The following is a 17696-nucleotide window of genomic DNA, read 5'->3' as shown; positions in this document are numbered from 1 at the left end:
TTTATTCAGTTGAGGGCAACACCAGGCAGGGGCAGACACCGTTAGTAGGCCGGAACCAGCAATGTGTTTAAAAACAGCAGTTAATCAGAGCCGGAAGGTAGAAGCTCAGCTTTATTCAGTTGAGGGCAACACCAGGGAGGGGCAGACACCGTTAGTAGGCCGGAACCAGCAATGTGTTTAAAAACAGCAGTTAATCAGAGCCGGAAGGTAGAAGCTCAGCTTTATTCAGTTGAGGGCAACACCAGGGAGGGGCAGAAGCCGTTAGTAGGCCCTAACCACCATTTTGTTTTTTAAAAAACACTTAATGAGAGCCAGAAGGTTGAAGCTCAGCTTTATTCAGTTGAGGGCAACACCAGGCAGGGGCAGACACCGTTAGTAGGCCGGAACCAGCAATGTGTTTAAAAACAGCAGTTAATCAGAGCCAGAAGGTTGAAGCTCAGCTTTATTCAGTTGAGGGCAACACCAGGCAGGGGCAGACACCGTTAGTAGGCCGGAACCAGCAATGTGTTTAAAAACAGCAGTTAATCAGAGCCGGAAGGTAGAAGCTCAGCTTTATTCAGTTGAGGGCAACACCAGGGAGAGGCAGACACCGTTAGTAGGCCGGAACCAGCAATGTGTTTAAAAACAGCAGTTAATCAGAGCCGGAAGGTAGAAGCTCAGCTTTATTCAGTTGAGGGCAACACCAGGGAGGGGCAGAAGCCGTTAGTAGGCCCTAACCACCATTTTGTTTTTTAAAAAACACTTAATGAGAGCCAGAAGGTTGAAGCTCAGCTTTATTCAGTTGAGGGCAACACCAGGCAGGGGCAGACACCGTTAGTAGGCCGGAACCAGCAATGTGTTTAAAAACAGCAGTTAATCAGAGCCAGAAGGTTGAAGCTCAGCTTTATTCAGTTGAGGGCAACACCAGGCAGGGGCAGACACCGTTAGTAGGCCGGAACCAGCAATGTGTTTAAAAACAGCAGTTAATCAGAGCCGGAAGGTAGAAGCTCAGCTTTATTCAGTTGAGGGCAACACCAGGGAGGGGCAGACACCGTTAGTAGGCCGGAACCAGCAATGTGTTTAAAAACAGCAGTTAATCAGAGCCGGAAGGTAGAAGCTCAGCTTTATTCAGTTGAGGGCAACACCAGGGAGGGGCAGACACCGTTAGTAGGCCGGAACCAGCAATGTGTTTAAAAACAGCAGTTAATCAGAGCCGGAAGGTAGAAGCTCAGCTTTATTCAGTTGAGGGCAACACCAGGGAGGGGCAGAAGCCGTTAGTAGGCCCTAACCACCATTTTGTTTTTTAAAAAACACTTAATGAGAGCCAGAAGGTAGAAGCTCAGCTTTATTCAGTTGAGGACAACTTGAATTAGGGACTGCATACAGACTTAGCAGGCTGTCCCCTGTGTGGACCATGCATCCAATACATTAACCCATTGAGCCACAAAGGACACGTAACCTTCCGTGGCCATGCCTACAGGTCCATGTGTCTGTTGTCAGGTGTACCTTTGTCAGTGTAGGCCTATTGGAAGGAGGGACCGCAGACAGGCTTCGAAGGCCTAACACAATAAAATGGGCTGGCTGTAGGCACTTTAAAATTGGTTCCAGGGGTACACGGGCAGCAGTGGTCTGGTCAGTGGAGGCCTAGTGGAAGGAGGGACCGCAGACAGGCTTCAAAGGCCTAAAATAACAAACAATAGGCTCATGGCAGTTTTACAGCGGTTACATGGATACACGGGCAGGCAGCTGGTGATGAGTGGAGGAGTATTTAAAGTAGGGACCGCAGACAGGCTATCAAAGGCCTAAAATAACAAACAATAGGCTCATGGCAGTTTTACAGCGGTTACATGGATACACGGGCAGGCAGCTGGTGATGAGTGGAGGAGTATTTAAAGTAGGGACCGCAGACAGGCTATCAAAGGCCTAAAATAACAAACAATAGGCTCATGGCAGTTTTACAGCGGTTACATGGATACACAGGCAGCTTGGTGGTGAGTGGAGGAGTATTTAAAGTAGGGACCGCAGACAGGCTATCAAAGGCCTAAAATAACAAACAATAGGCTCATGGCAGTTTTACAGCGGTTACATGGATACACGGGCAGGCAGCTTGGTGGTGAGTGGAGGAGTATTTAAAGTAGGGACCGCAGACAGGCTATCAAAGGCCTAAAATAACAAACAATAGGCTCATGGCAGTTTTACAGCGGTTACATGGATACACGGGCAGGCAGCTGGTGATGAGTGGAGGAGTATTTAAAGTAGGGACCGCAGACAGGCTATCAAAGGCCTAAAATAACAAACAATAGGCTCATGGCAGTTTTACAGCGGTTACATGGATACACGGGCAGGCAGCTGGTGATGAGTGGAGGAGTATTTAAAGTAGGGACCGCAGACAGGCTATCAAAGGCCTAAAATAACAAACAATAGGCTCATGGCAGTTTTACAGTGGTTACATGGATACACGGGCAGGCAGCTGGTGATGAGTGGAGGAGTATTTAAAGTAGGGACCGCAGACAGGCTATCAAAGGCCTAAAATAACAAACAATAGGCTCATGGCAGTTTTACAGCGGTTACATGGATACACGGGCAGGCAGCTGGTGATGAGTGGAGGAGTATTTAAAGTAGGGACCGCAGACAGGCTATCAAAGGCCTAAAATAACAAACAATAGGCTCATGGCAGTTTTACAGCGGTTACATGGATACACGGGCAGGCAGCTGGTGATGAGTGGAGGAGTATTTAAAGTAGGGACCGCAGACAGGCTATCAAAGGCCTAAAATAACAAACAATAGGCTCATGGCAGTTTTACAGCGGTTACATGGATACACGGGCAGGCAGCTGGTGATGAGTGGAGGAGTATTTAAAGTAGGGACCGCAGACAGGCTATCAAAGGCCTAAAATAACAAACAATAGGCTCATGGCAGTTTTACAGCGGTTACATGGATACACGGGCAGGCAGCTGGTGATGAGTGGAGGAGTATTTAAAGTAGGGACCGCAGACAGGCTATCAAAGGCCTAAAATAACAAACAATAGGCTCATGGCAGTTTTACAGTGGTTACATGGATACACAGGCAGCTTGGTGGTGAGTGGAGGAGTATTTAAAGTAGGGACCGCAGACAGGCTATCAAAGGCCTAAAATAACAAACAATAGGCTCATGGCAGTTTTACAGCGGTTACATGGATACACGGGCAGGCAGCTTGGTGGTGAGTGGAGGAGTATTTAAAGTAGGGACCGCAGACAGGCTATCAAAGGCCTAAAATAACAAACAATAGGCTCATGGCAGTTTTACAGCGGTTACATGGATACACGGGCAGGCAGCTGGTGATGAGTGGAGGAGTATTTAAAGTAGGGACTGCAGACAGGCTATCAAAGGCCTAAAATAACAAACAATAGGCTCATGGCAGTTTTACAGCGGTTACATGGATACACGGGCAGGCAGCTGGTGATGAGTGGAGGAGTATTTAAAGTAGGGACCGCAGACAGGCTATCAAAGGCCTAAAATAACAAACAATAGGCTCATGGCAGTTTTACAGCGGTTACATGGATACACGGGCAGGCAGCTGGTGATGAGTGGAGGAGTATTTAAAGTAGGGACCGCAGACAGGCTATCAAAGGCCTAAAATAACAAACAATAGGCTCATGGCAGTTTTACAGCGGTTACATGGATACACGGGCAGGCAGCTGGTGATGAGTGGAGGAGTATTTAAAGTAGGGACCGCAGACAGGCTATCAAAGGCCTAAAATAACAAACAATAGGCTCATGGCAGTTTTACAGCGGTTACATGGATACACGGGCAGGCAGCTGGTGATGAGTGGAGGAGTATTTAAAGTAGGGACCGCAGACAGGCTATCAAAGGCCTAAAATAACAAACAATAGGCTCATGGCAGTTTTACAGCGGTTACATGGATACACAGGCAGCTTGGTGGTGAGTGGAGGAGTATTTAAAGTAGGGACCGCAGACAGGCTATCAAAGGCCTAAAATAACAAACAATAGGCTCATGGCAGTTTTACAGCGGTTACATGGATACACGGGCAGGCAGCTTGGTGGTGAGTGGAGGAGTATTTAAAGTAGGGACCGCAGACAGGCTATCAAAGGCCTAAAATAACAAACAATAGGCTCATGGCAGTTTTACAGCGGTTACATGGATACACGGGCAGGCAGCTGGTGATGAGTGGAGGAGTATTTAAAGTAGGGACCGCAGACAGGCTATCAAAGGCCTAAAATAACAAACAATAGGCTCATGGCAGTTTTACAGCGGTTACATGGATACACGGGCAGGCAGCTGGTGATGAGTGGAGGAGTATTTAAAGTAGGGACCGCAGACAGGCTATCAAAGGCCTAAAATAACAAACAATAGGCTCATGGCAGTTTTACAGCGGTTACATGGATACACAGGCAGCTTGGTGGTGAGTGGAGGAGTATTTAAAGTAGGGACCGCAGACAGGCTATCAAAGGCCTAAAATAACAAACAATAGGCTCATGGCAGTTTTACAGCGGTTACATGGATACACAGGCAGCTTGGTGGTGAGTGGAGGAGTATTTAAAGTAGGGACCGCAGACAGGCTATCAAAGGCCTAAAATAACAAACAATAGGCTCATGGCAGTTTTACAGCGGTTACATGGATACACGGGCAGGCAGCTTGGTGGTGTAGTGCAAGGAGTGTCTGTCCCAGTGCTCCCAAAATATAAATAGATGTTAATGTCTCGCAAAACAACCAAAACAAAAAAAAAGGTGGCATACTTAGGTACAGGGGTGGGCTCATCTACTGAGTTTCTGACATAGTAATTTGGCAGTAACTATTTAATGGTGCCAATATAGGACACAGACACAGACTACTTTAAGTTGCATCATAGATGTCTACAAATTTGTATTGTCAGTGCCAGACATTGAATGATGTCAGCGAATAGACTAAAGATTGGTGGAGCTGTGCGACATAATTTTGCACGTGGTAGAGCACATTTTGAGCTGGGGTAGGGGGGAACTCTCTTGAGGCCGGCGGGACCGCCCCAGGGCCCCTCATGTTACAACGGTGTGTCTGACGTTGGGTGCGCACCACCACCGCCAGAGACACTACATTGTACTATGAGGGACCCAGTAGCAATGCCGTCAACCAAAAGCGAGCACACCCACCTCTTCAGACAAACAGCAGTCTCACGGGTGCTTGCGCCAAGTCGCGATACCACGGCCCCGTGTGGGGAGTTTTGCCATTTAGGGAGGTGTAAACATGTCGTATGCTGTACAATCAGCTGCAGCAAATTAGACATTAGAAAAGTAATTCACAGGCAAGAGCTTTTCATAGGAAAGCTAGGTGTCGGCCGGGCAAGGTGGGGCAAAAGATTTCGAAATCCAGTTGTGGTTCATTTTAATGAATGTTAGATCGTCAACATTTTGGGTAGCCAGACGAGTCCTTTTTTCGGTTAATATTGAACCTGCAGCACTGAATACTCTTTCTGATAGGACACTTGCTGCCGGGCAAGCAAGCTCCTGCAATGCATATTCTGCCAATTCTGGCCAGGTGTCTAATTTGGAGGCCCAGTAATCAAATGGGAATGACAGTTGAGGGAGAACATCGATAAGGGATGAAAAATAGTTAGTAACCATACTGGACAAATGTTGTCTCCTGTCACTTTCAATTGATGCAGCAGTACCTGTCCTGTCTGCGGTCATAGCAAAATCACTCCACAACCTGGTCAGAAAACCCCTCTGTCCAACGCCACTTCTGATGTGTGCACCCCTAACACTCCTAGTCTGCTGCCCCCTGGAGCTCGTGTGAGAACGATCACGTGCGCTGTGTGCTGGGAATGCCTGAAGCAAACGGTCAACAAGAGTTGATTGTTTGGTTGCTAATATTAGTTCCAAGTTCTCATGTGGCATAATATTTTGCAATTTGCCTTTATAGCGTGGATCAAGGAGGCAGGCCAACCAGTAATCGTCATCGTTCATCATTTTCGTAATGCGTGTGTCCCTTTTTAGGATACGTAAGGCATAATCCGCCATGTGGGCCAAAGTTCCAGTTGTCAAATCTCCGGTTGTGATTGGTTGAGGGGCAGTTGCAGGCAAATCTACGTCACTTGTGTCCCTCAAAAAACCAGAACCCGGCCGTGACACGCAACCAATTTCCTGTGCCCCCGGGAAAGGTTCGGCATTAAAAATATACTCATCCCCATCATCCTCCTCGTCCTCCACCTCCTCTTCGCCCGCTACCTCGTCCTGTACACTGCCCTGACCAGACAATGGCTGACTGTCATCAAGGCTTTCCTCTTCCTCTGGTGCAGACGCCTGCTCCTTTATGTGCGTCAAACTTTGCATCAGCAGACGCATTAGGGGGATGCTCATGCTTATTACGGCGTTGTCTGCACTAACCAGCCGTGTGCATTCCTCAAAACACTGAAGGACTTGACACATGTCTTGTATCTTAGACCACTGCACACCTGACAACTCCATGTCTGCCATCCTACTGCCTGCCCGTGTATCCTCCCACAAATAAATAACAGCACGCCTCTGTTCGCACAGTCTCTGAAGCATGTGCAGTGTTGAGTTCCACCTTGTTGCAACGTCTATGATTAGGCGATGCTGGGGAAGGTTCAAAGACCGCTGATAGGTCTGCATACGGCTGGCGTGTACAGGCGAACGTCGGATATGTGAGCAAAGTGCACGCACTTTGAGGAGCAGGTCGGAGAACCCAGGATAAGTTTTCAATAAGCACTGCACCACCAGGTTTAAGGTGTGAGCCAGGCAAGGAATGTGTTTCAGTTGGGAAAGGGAGATGGCAGCCATGAAATTCCTTCCGTTATCACTCACTACCTTGCCTGCCTCAAGATCTACTGTGCCCAGCCACGACTGCGTTTCTTGTTGCAAGAACTCGGACAGAACTTCCGCGGTGTGTCTGTTGTCGCCCAAACACTTCATAGCCAATACAGCCTGCTGACGCTTGCCAGTAGCTGGCCCATAATGGGACAACTGGTGTGCAACAGTGTCATCTGCCGATGGAGTGGTTGGCAGACTGCGTTCTGTGGAAGAGCTGTAGCTTCTGCAGGAGGACGAGGAGGAGGAGGAGGAGGGGGTGCGAACGCCTACAGCCAACTGTTTCCTAGACCGTGGGCTAGGCACAACTGTCCCTAAATTGATGTCGCCTGTGGACCCTGCATCCACCACATTCACCCAGTGTGCCGTGATGGACACATAACGTCCCTGGCCATGCCTACTGGTCCATGCATCTGTAGTCAGGTGCACCTTTGTACTCACAGATTTCCTGAGTGCATGGACGATGCGCTGTTTAACATGCTGGTGCAGGGCTGGGATGGCTTTTCTGGAAAAAAAGTGTCGACTGGGTAGCTCGTATCGTGGTTCAGCGTACTCCATCAGGGCTTTGAAAGCTTCGCTTTCAACTAACCAGTAGGGCATCATCTCTAACGAGATTAGTCTAGCTATGTGGGCGTTAAAACCCTGTGTACGCGGATGCGAGGATAAGTACTTCTTTTTTCTAACCAGAGTGTCATGTAGGGTGAGCTGAACTGGAGAGCTGGAGATCGTGGAACTTTCGGGTGTGCCGGTGTACATGGCAGACTGAGAGACGGTTGGAGACGGTATTGTTTCCGCCGGTGCCCTAGATGCAATATTTCCTCCTACAAAACTGGTGGTTCCCTGACCCTGACTGCTTTTGGCTGGCAAAGAAACCTGCACAGATACTGCCGGTGGTGCGGAAAATGGTGGCCTTACAGTGACGGAAGGGATGTTGCGTTGCTGACTAGCTTCATTGGCCGAGGGTGCTACAACCTTAAGGGACGTTTGGTAGTTAGTCCAGGCTTGAAAATGCATGGTGGTTAAGTGTCTATGCATGCAACTAGTATTTAGACTTTTCAGATTCTGACCTCTGCTTAAGCTAGTTGAACATTTTTGACAGATGACTTTGCGCTGATCAGTTGGATGTTGTTTAAAAAAATGCCAGACTGCACTCTTCCTAGACTCGGATCCCTTTTCAGGGATTGCAGACTGAGCTTTAACCGGATGGCCACGCTGTCCTCCAACAGGTTTTGGCTTTGACACGCGTTTTGGGCCAGATACGGGCCCGGCAGATGGAACCTGTTGCGATGTTGATGCCTGCTGCGGCCCCTCCTCCACCTCCGCTTCTGAACTACTGCCGCCTGCACCCTGTTCCCCCAATGGCTGCCAATCGGGGTCAATAACTGGGTCATCTATTACCTCCTCTTCGAGCTCGTGTGCAACTTCGTCTGTGTCACTGTGTCGGTCGGTGGTATAGCGTTCGTGGCGGGGCAACATAGTCTCATCAGGGTCTGATTGTGGATCTGTACCCTGAGAGGGCAATGTGGTGGTCTGAGTCAAAGGAGCAGCATAGTACTCTGGCTGTGGCTGTGCATCAGTGCACTCCATGTCAGAATCTACTTGTAATGGGCATGGCCTGTTAAATGTTTCACTTTCTAAGCCAGGGACGGTATGTGTAAAGAGCTCCATGGAGTGACCCGTTGTGTCGCCTGCTGCATCCTTCTCTCTTGTTGTAGTTTTTGCTGAGGAGGACAAGGAAGCGACTTGTCCCTGACCGTGAACATCCACAAGCGATGCGCTGCTTTTACATTTACCAGTTTCGGAAGAGGAGGCAAAAGAGCTAGAGGCTGAGTCTGCAATGTAAGCCAAAACTTGCTGTTGCTGCTCCGCCTTTAAAAGCGGTTTTCCTACTCCCAGAAAAGAGAGCGTTCGAGGCCTTGTGTAGCCTGACGACGAAACTGGCTCCACAGCTCCAGACTTAGGTGGAATATTTTTATCCCCACGACCACCTGATGCTCCACTACCACTACCATCATTACCAGCTGACAATGAACGCCCACGACGACCTCTTGCACCAGACTTCCTCATTGTTTTAAAATCTTAACCAAAGTAACTTTATTTGTTGCTGTCAAACAACTTACACGGTGAGCTATAACTTCAGTATGATTTCAATATCCCTTAACAGGTTGGTGAGACCACAAGGAAAATCAGGCACAATGTTACACACTCTGTTTTCTGTGGCACAAAATCACAGAGATGACACACACGCAGGACTGTCACTCAAGCACAAATGTCAATATTAATCTCCCACCTAATTTATTTATTTTTTTTTCTCAGGGAGACTTTAGAAACCAAATAATATTAAAAAAAAAAACAAAAAAAAAAAGGCTTTCTATGGCCCACAATTAGAGAGAGAGAGGTGGCACACCCAGGAGTCAAGACTGGCGCACAAGCTGAAAGGGCAATATTACTCTCCCACTGTTTTTTTAAGTTTTTTTTCTTTTATTTTCAGGGAGACTTTAGAAACCAAATAATATTAAAAAAACCAAAAAAATAAATAGCCTTTCTATGGCCCACTGAATGAGAGAGAGAGGTGGCACACCCAGGAGTCAAGACTGGCACACAAGCTGAAAGGGCAATATTACTCTCCCACTGTTTTTTTAGGTATTTTTTTTTTTCAGGGAGACTTTAGAAACCAAATAATAAGAAAAAAAAAAAATAAATAAATAGGCTTTCTATAGCCCACTGAATGAGAGATAGCACACACAGCAGTGGCACACAAGCCCTGACTGAGGCCAATATTTTTCTCCCACTGATTGATGTAGTGTTTTTGTGTTGAGGTAGATTTTAGAACACAAATCAAGGAAAAAAAAAATAAATGCTTTCTATGGCCCACTGAATGAGAGAGAGGTGGCACACCCAGGAGTCAAGACTGGCACACAAGCTGAAAGGGCAATATTACTCTCCCACTGTTTTTTTATGTATTTTTTGTTTTTTAAGGGAGACTTTAGAAACCCAATAATATTTAAAAAAAAAAAAATAGGCTTTCTATGGCCCACTGAATGAGAGGGAGAGAGGTGGCACACCCAGGAGTCAAGACTGGCACACAAGCTGAAAGGGCAATATTACTCTCCCACTGTTTTTTTATGTTTTTTTTTTTTTCAGGGAGACTTTAGAAACCAAATAATATTAAAAAAACCAAAAAAATAAATAGCCTTTCTATGGCCCACTGAATGAGAGAGAGAGGTGGCACACCCAGGAGTCAAGACTGGCACACAAGCTGAAAGGGCAATATTACTCTCCCACTGTTTTTTTATGTATTTTTTGTTTTTTAAGGGAGACTTTAGAAACCAAATAATATTAAAAAAAAAACAAAAAAAAAAAGGCTTTCTATGGCCCACAATTAGAGAGAGAGAGGTGGCACACCCAGGAGTCAAGACTGGCGCACAAGCTGAAAGGGCAATATTACTCTCCCACTGTTTTTTTAAGTTTTTTTTTTTTTATTTTCAGGGAGACTTTAGAAACCAAATAATATTAAAAAAACCAAAAAAATAAATAGCCTTTCTATGGCCCACTGAATGAGAGAGAGGTGGCACACCCAGGAGTCAAGACTGGCACACAAGCTGAAAGGGCAATATTACTCTCCCACTGTTTTTTTATGTTTTTTTTTTTTTTCAGGGAGACTTTAGAAACCAAATAATATTAAAAAAACCAAAAAAATAAATAGCCTTTCTATGGCCCACTGAATGAGAGAGAGAGGTGGCACACCCAGGAGTCAAGACTGGCACACAAGCTGAAAGGGCAATATTACTCTCCCACTGTTTTTTTAGGTATTTTTTTTTTCAGGGAGACTTTAGAAACCCAATAATATTAAAAAAAAAAAAAAAAAAAGGCTTTCTATGGCCCACAATTAGAGAGAGAGGTGGCACACCCAGGAGTCAAGACTGGCACACAAGCTGAAAGGGCAATATTACTCTCCCACTGTTTTTTTTTTTTTTTTTTTTTTTTCAGGGAGACTTTAGAAACCAAATAATAAGAAAAAAAAATAAATAAATAAATAGGCTTTCTATAGCCCACTGAATAAGAGATAGCACACACAGCAGTGGCACACAAGCCCTGACTGAGGCCAATATTTTTCTACCACTAATTGATGTAGTGTTTTTGTGTTGAGGTAGATTTTAGAACACAAATCAAGGAAAAAAAAAATAAATGCTTTCTATGGCCCACTGAATGAGAGAGAGAGGTGGCACACCCAGGAGTCAAGACTGGCACACAAGCTGAAAGGGCAGTATTACTCTCCCACTGTTTTTTTATGTATTTTTTGTTTTTTAAGGGAGACTTTAGAAACCAAATAATATTAAAAAAAAACAAAAAAAAAAGGCTTTCTATGGCCCACAATTAGAGAGAGAGAGGTGGCACACCCAGGAGTCAAGACTGGCGCACAAGCTGAAAGGGCAATATTACTCTCCCACTGTTTTTTTTTTTTTTTTTTTTTTCAGGGAGACTTTAGAAACCAAATAATATTAGAAAAACCAAAAAAATAAATAGCCTTTCTATGGCCCACTGAATGAGAGAGAGAGGTGGCACACCCAGGAGTCAAGACTGGCACACAAGCTGAAAGGGCAATATTACTCTCCCACTGTTTTTTTATGTATTTTTTGTTTTTTAAGGGAGACTTTAGAAACCCAATAATATTTAAAAAAAAAAAAAAAAAAAGGCTTTCTATGGCCCACAATTAGAGAGAGAGGTGGCACACCCAGGAGTCAAGACTGGCACACAAGCTGAAAGGGCAATATTACTCTCCCACTGTTTTTTTATTTATTTATTTTTTTTCAGGGAGACTTTAGAAACCAAATAATAAGAAAAAAAATAAATAAATAGGCTTTCTATAGCCCACTGAATAAGAGATAGCACACACAGCAGTGGCACACAAGCCCTGACTGAGGCCAATATTTTTCTACCACTGATTGATGTAGTGTTTTTGTGTTGAGGTAGATTTTAGAACACAAATCAAGGAAAAAAAAAATAAATGCTTTCTATGGCCCACTGAATGAGAGAGAGGTGGCACACCCAGGAGTCAAGACTGGCACACAAGCTGAAAGGGCAATATTACTCTCCCACTGTTTTTTTATGTATTTTTTGTTTTTTAAGGGAGACTTTAGAAACCCAATAATATTTAAAAAAATAAATAAATAGCCTTTCTATGGCCCACTGAATGAGAGAGAGAGGTGGCACACCCAGGAGTCAAGACTGGCACACAAGCTGAAAGGGCAATATTACTCTCCCACTGTTTTTTTATGTATTTTTTGTTTTTTAAGGGAGACTTTAGAAACCAAATAATATTAAAAAAACCAAAAAAATAAATAGCCTTTCTATGGCCCACTGAATGAGAGAGAGAGGTGGCACACCCAGGAGTCAAGACTGGCACACAAGCTGAAAGGGCAATATTACTCTCCCACTGTTTTTTTATGTATTTTTTGTTTTTTAAGGGAGACTTTAGAAACCAAATAATATAAAAAAAAACAACAAAAAAAAGGCTTTCTATGGCCCACAATTAGAGAGAGAGAGGTGGCACACCCAGGAGTCAAGACTGGCGCACAAGCTGAAAGGGCAATATTACTCTCCCACTGTTTTTTTAAGTTTTTTTTTTTTTATTTTCAGGGAGACTTTAGAAACCAAATAATATTAAAAAAACCAAAAAAATAAATAGCCTTTCTATGGCCCACTGAATGAGAGAGAGAGGTGGCACACCCAGGAGTCAAGACTGGCACACAAGCTGAAAGGGCAATATTACTCTCCCACTGTTTTTTTATGTATTTTTTGTTTTTTAAGGGAGACTTTAGAAACCCAATAATATTAAAAAAAAAAAAAAAAAAGGCTTTCTATGGCCCACAATTAGAGAGAGAGGTGGCACACCCAGGAGTCAAGACTGGCACACAAGCTGAAAGGGCAATATTACTCTCCCACTGTTTTTTAAGGTATTTTTTGTTTTTTAAGGGAGACTTTAGAAACCCAATAATATTAAAAAAAAAAAAAAAAAAAAAAGGCTTTCTATGGCCCACAATTAGAGAGAGAGGTGGCACACCCAGGAGTCAAGACTGGCACACAAGCTGAAAGGGCAATATTACTCTCCCACTGTTTTTTTATTTATTTTTTTTTTTTTCAGGGAGACTTTAGAAACCAAATAATAAGAAAAAAAATAAATAAATAAATAGGCTTTCTATAGCCCACTGAATAAGAGATAGCACACACAGCAGTGGCACACAAGCCCTGACTGAGGCCAATATTTTTCTACCACTGATTGATGTAGTGTTTTTGTGTTGAGGTAGAATTTAGAACACAAATCACGGAAAAAATAAATAGGCTTTCTATGGCCCACTCAGTGAGAGATGGCACACACAGGGATGGCACTGTAGCAGAAATGCCAATCTTAATCTCCCACAAAAAAAAAAACAAAAAACAGGGACTGTCCTACAATTACTATCTCCCTGCAGTAATCTAAGCCAGGTATGGCAGGCAGCAATAGGAGTGGACTGATGCACAAATTAAATAAAAAGTGTGGACAAACAAAAAAGATAGCTGTGCAGAAAGGAACAAGAGGATATGTGCTTTGAAAAAAGCAGTTGGTTTCCACAGTGGCGTACACACAGCAATACAGCTATCACGGAGCCTTCTAGGGCAGCCCAATGAGCTACAGCGCTGAGGAAAAAAAAAAAAAAATAGCTTCCACTGTTCCTGCACACCGAAGGTGGTTTTGGACAGTGGAAATCGCTACAGCACAAGCGGTTTGGTGGTTAGTGGACCCTGCCTAACGCTCTCCCTGCTTCTGACGAAGCGGCAGCAACCTCTCCCTAAGCTCAGATCAGCAGCAGTAAGATGGCGGTCGGCGGGAACGCCCCTTTATAGCCCCTGTGACGCCGCAGACAGCAAGCCAATCACTGCAATGCCCTTCTCTAAGATGGTGGGGACCAGGATCTATGTCATCACGCTGCCCACACTCTGCGTTCACCTTCATTGGCTGAGAAATGGCGCTTTTCGCGTCATTGAAACGCGACTTTGGCGCGAAAGTCGCGTACCGCATGGCCGACAAGCACAGGGGTCGGATCGGGTTTCATGAGACGCCGACTTAGCCAAAAGTCGGCGACTTTTGAAAATGATCGACCCGTTTCGCTCAACCCTAGTTATTATGTTTTGTAATACTGTAGATTGAAGACTGTTTAACAGGGAAATGAGAGGGGGACTGCATAGAGGTACAGGTGAGGGGAATGTCCTTTTTTTCTCCTTCCCAACTCTAAAATAAATCCATCAAAATGCTATCCAATAGCTAATTGTCTGGACTGATTCTAAAAAAAAAATATTTTTGGTAAATCCAAAGTTTTAGTGAAACTTGAAGAAAATTTTCTACCCCGATTAGCCTGCCCAATTACAGCAGATGATGGCTGTGTGATTCAGCCATCATCTGCCTCTAACAAAGGTGAGGGTAGCCAAACTCTGCTAATCTGTTTAATGCTGTTATCAATCTCCGAGATCAGCATTTACAGCATGAGGCCCATGGGCATGTGCTCATCAGTTCTCTGCGACATGGATGCGATGTGCCAATGGTTTGACTGGGTGTCAGCTGAAGACCCCTATGCTATCATGGTGCTCCTATGAAGATCATGAGTTTTTACTATATACTGCAATGCAATTGTATTACAGTAGATAGTTAAAGAATCGCAGGTTCAATTCCCTAGGGTAACTAAAAAAAAGTGAAAAGTAAAAAAAAATATATGTTTAGAAAATATTTGAAAAAAACCACAAAAAAACAAAAATTAAAATCACCCCCTCTTTCCCACTCCCCATTAAAAGTAAACATATTTAATGGTTTACAGGTATGCACTGCTATGTGTAGCACCAGCAATTAAATGATTGCAGATTCAAGTTCCCTAAGGGGACTAACAAATACAGTAAAAAGTGAAAAAAAAAGTTTAAAGTAATATGAAAGTTCAAATCACTCTCCTTTTGCCCCATTAAAAATAAAGAAATTAACAAAATACACGTATTTTGAATGTTTGCGCAAGTCAGGTTGTGACCTTATTTCCCTGAGTTGGATATCATATTTAAATATCTTACCAAGTGTGAGGTGTCCAGAGTTCAGGTCCCAGTCCCTTGTCTGCCTTTAGTCACACTGAGGTCAATTCTGACACATGGTAAAGTTTTAGGGTAAGTTCACACAGGGTGTTTTTGCTGCGTTTTTTATGCTATTTTTCAGCTGCTTTTTACAATTAGTGTTGAGCCATCCCCCTAGTGTTCAAGTTCGGTTTGGTTCGTCGAATTGGGGAGTGTTTGACGAATGTTCATCGAACGTTCGACGAACACCGTTGAACCCCATTGAAACCAATGGCAGGCAAACACAAACACATACAAACACATAGAAAACACATAGAAAACACATAGAAAACAACTTAAAAGGTGTCCAAAAGCTGACAAACTGCTCAGAAGACACAACAAACACATGGAAAAGTCACAAAGACATATAGTCATTAGTGTTGAGCATTCCGATACCGCAAGTATCGGGTATCGGCCGATACTTGCGGGTATCGGAATTCCGATACCGAGATCCGATACTTTTGTGGTATCGGGTATCGGTATCGAAACAACATTAATGTGTAAAATAAAGAATTAAAATAAAAAATATTGCTATACTCACCTCTCCGATGCAGCCTGGACCTCACCGAGGGAACCGGCAGCGTTCTTTGCTTAAAATGCGCGCGTTTACTTCCTTCCGTGACGTCACGGCATGTGATTGGTCGCGTGCCGCCCATGTGGCCGCGACGCGACCAATCACAGCAAGCCGTGACGTAATTTTCAGGTCCTCAATGCCTAATTCTAGGCATTCAGGATTTTAAAATTACGTTCCGGCTTGTGATTGGTCGCGTCGCGGTCACATGGGCGACGCGACCAATCACAAGCCGTGACGTCACGGGATGCAGGAAACGCGCGCATTTTAAAATTACATCACGGCTTGTGATTGGTTGCGTGCCGCCTATGTGACCGCGACGCGACCAATCACAGCAAGCCGTGACGTAATTTCAGGTCCTGTATGCCTAATTCTGCATTCAGGACCTGAAATTACGTCACGGCTTGCTGTGATTGGTTGCGTCGCGGTCACATGGGCGGCACGCAACCAATCACAAGCCGTGACGTAATTTTAAAATGCGCGCGTTTCCTGCCTCCCGTGACGTCACGGCTTGTGATTGGTCGTGTCGCCCATGTGACCGCGACGCGACCAATCACAAGCCGGAACGTAATTTTAAAATCCTGAATGCCTAGAATTAGGCATTGAGGACCTGAAAATTACGTCACGGCTTGCTGTGATTGGTCGCGTCGCGGCCACATGGGCGGCACGCGACCAATCACAAGCCGTGACGTCACAGAAGGAAGTAAACGCGCGCATTTTAAGCAAAGAACGCTGCCGGTTCCCTCGGTGAGGTCCAGGCTGCGTCGGAGAGGTGAGTATAGCAATATTTTTTATTTTAATTCTTTATTTTACACAGTAATATGGATCCCAGGGCCTGAAGGAGAGTTTCCTCTCCTTCAGACCATGGGAACCATCAGGGATACCGTCCGATACTTGAGTCCCATTGACTTGTATTGGTATCGGGTATCGGTATCGGATTAGATCCGATACTTTGCCGGTATCGGCCGATACTTTCCGATACCGATACTTTCAAGTATCGGACGGTATCGCTCAACACTAATAGTCTTGTAAAAATAAAAGAGGTGGAGGAGTAAAAGGAGGAGGAGACACAGATATAGGCATGTCATGCCCTTCTAAAATCAAGAAAGGCTGGAGTAAAAATCTAAAATCAGCCTACCAACACCCAGACGTCGTGACAAAAAAAATTAAAAAATAAATATCTTTAGGTAGAACGGCGGGTCCATTCAGAACACTTTCCTTAGAAGACGTAGTGGTATCCCCATTGGGAGTCGTGCCAAAAAAGGAACCCAATACATTCAGACTAATCCACCATTTGTCATATCCAAGGGGCAGGTCAGTAAACGACAACATCAATGCGGAACCAAGTACATTACTATATACTGTACCTCCTTTGACGAGGCAATCAGGCGGGTCAAGAAGTTGGGAAGGGGCACCCTAATGGCCAAAACAGACATTGAGGGGGCATTCCGGTTACTACCTGTGCCTCCGAATAGTGTGCGCCTATTGGGCTGCTTCTGTGAAGGAGCATGCTACATAGATCGCTGTTTGCCCATGGGGTGCTCCATATCCTGCTCACTATTTGAGGAGTTTAGTTGCTTCCTTGAATGGGTCGTCATGGATGTTTCTAACGGGGCACATATTATCCATTACCTTGATGACTTCTTATGCCTGGGCCCAAAAGACTCGCCACAGTGTGAATACACGCGGTAGTCCGCCTGTGAGAAGGAGAGAGCTGGAGGGACAGCGGACACCACAGAGCCGAGGGGTTAGATTGAGAAAGGAAGAAGGCGGTCTAGCTTGCTTCATGGGTGGGGTACTCTGCTGAGTAGCAGAAACTGCTACTAGGCCCAAAAGGATTCCTGGGCTAGATGCAGTTAAAAATTAGTAATTGGATAAACAGGCGGTGCAGCTTGCTTCATGGGTGGGCTACTCTGCTGAATAGCAGAAACTGCTACTAGGCCCAAAAGGATTTCCTGGGCTAGATGCAGTTAAAAAATTAGTACTTAGATAAACAGGCGGTGTAGCTTGCTTCATGGGTGGGGTACTCTGCTGAGTAGCAGAAACTGCTACTAAGCCCAAAAGGATTTCCTGGGCTAGATGCAGTTAAAAATTAGTAATTAGATAAACAGGTGGTGTAGCTTGCTTCATGGGTGAGCTACTCTGCTGACTAGCAGACACTGAAGCTTTGGAGCAGACCTCTGAATCCCAGGCCATAGTATGAGTAAACAGCTCT

The sequence above is a fragment of the Ranitomeya variabilis genome, chromosome 2, assembly GCF_051348905.1.
Source record: "Ranitomeya variabilis isolate aRanVar5 chromosome 2, aRanVar5.hap1, whole genome shotgun sequence".
NCBI classification, from domain to species: Eukaryota; Metazoa; Chordata; class Amphibia; order Anura; family Dendrobatidae; genus Ranitomeya; species Ranitomeya variabilis.
Note: the sequence above shows the minus strand (reverse complement) of the source record.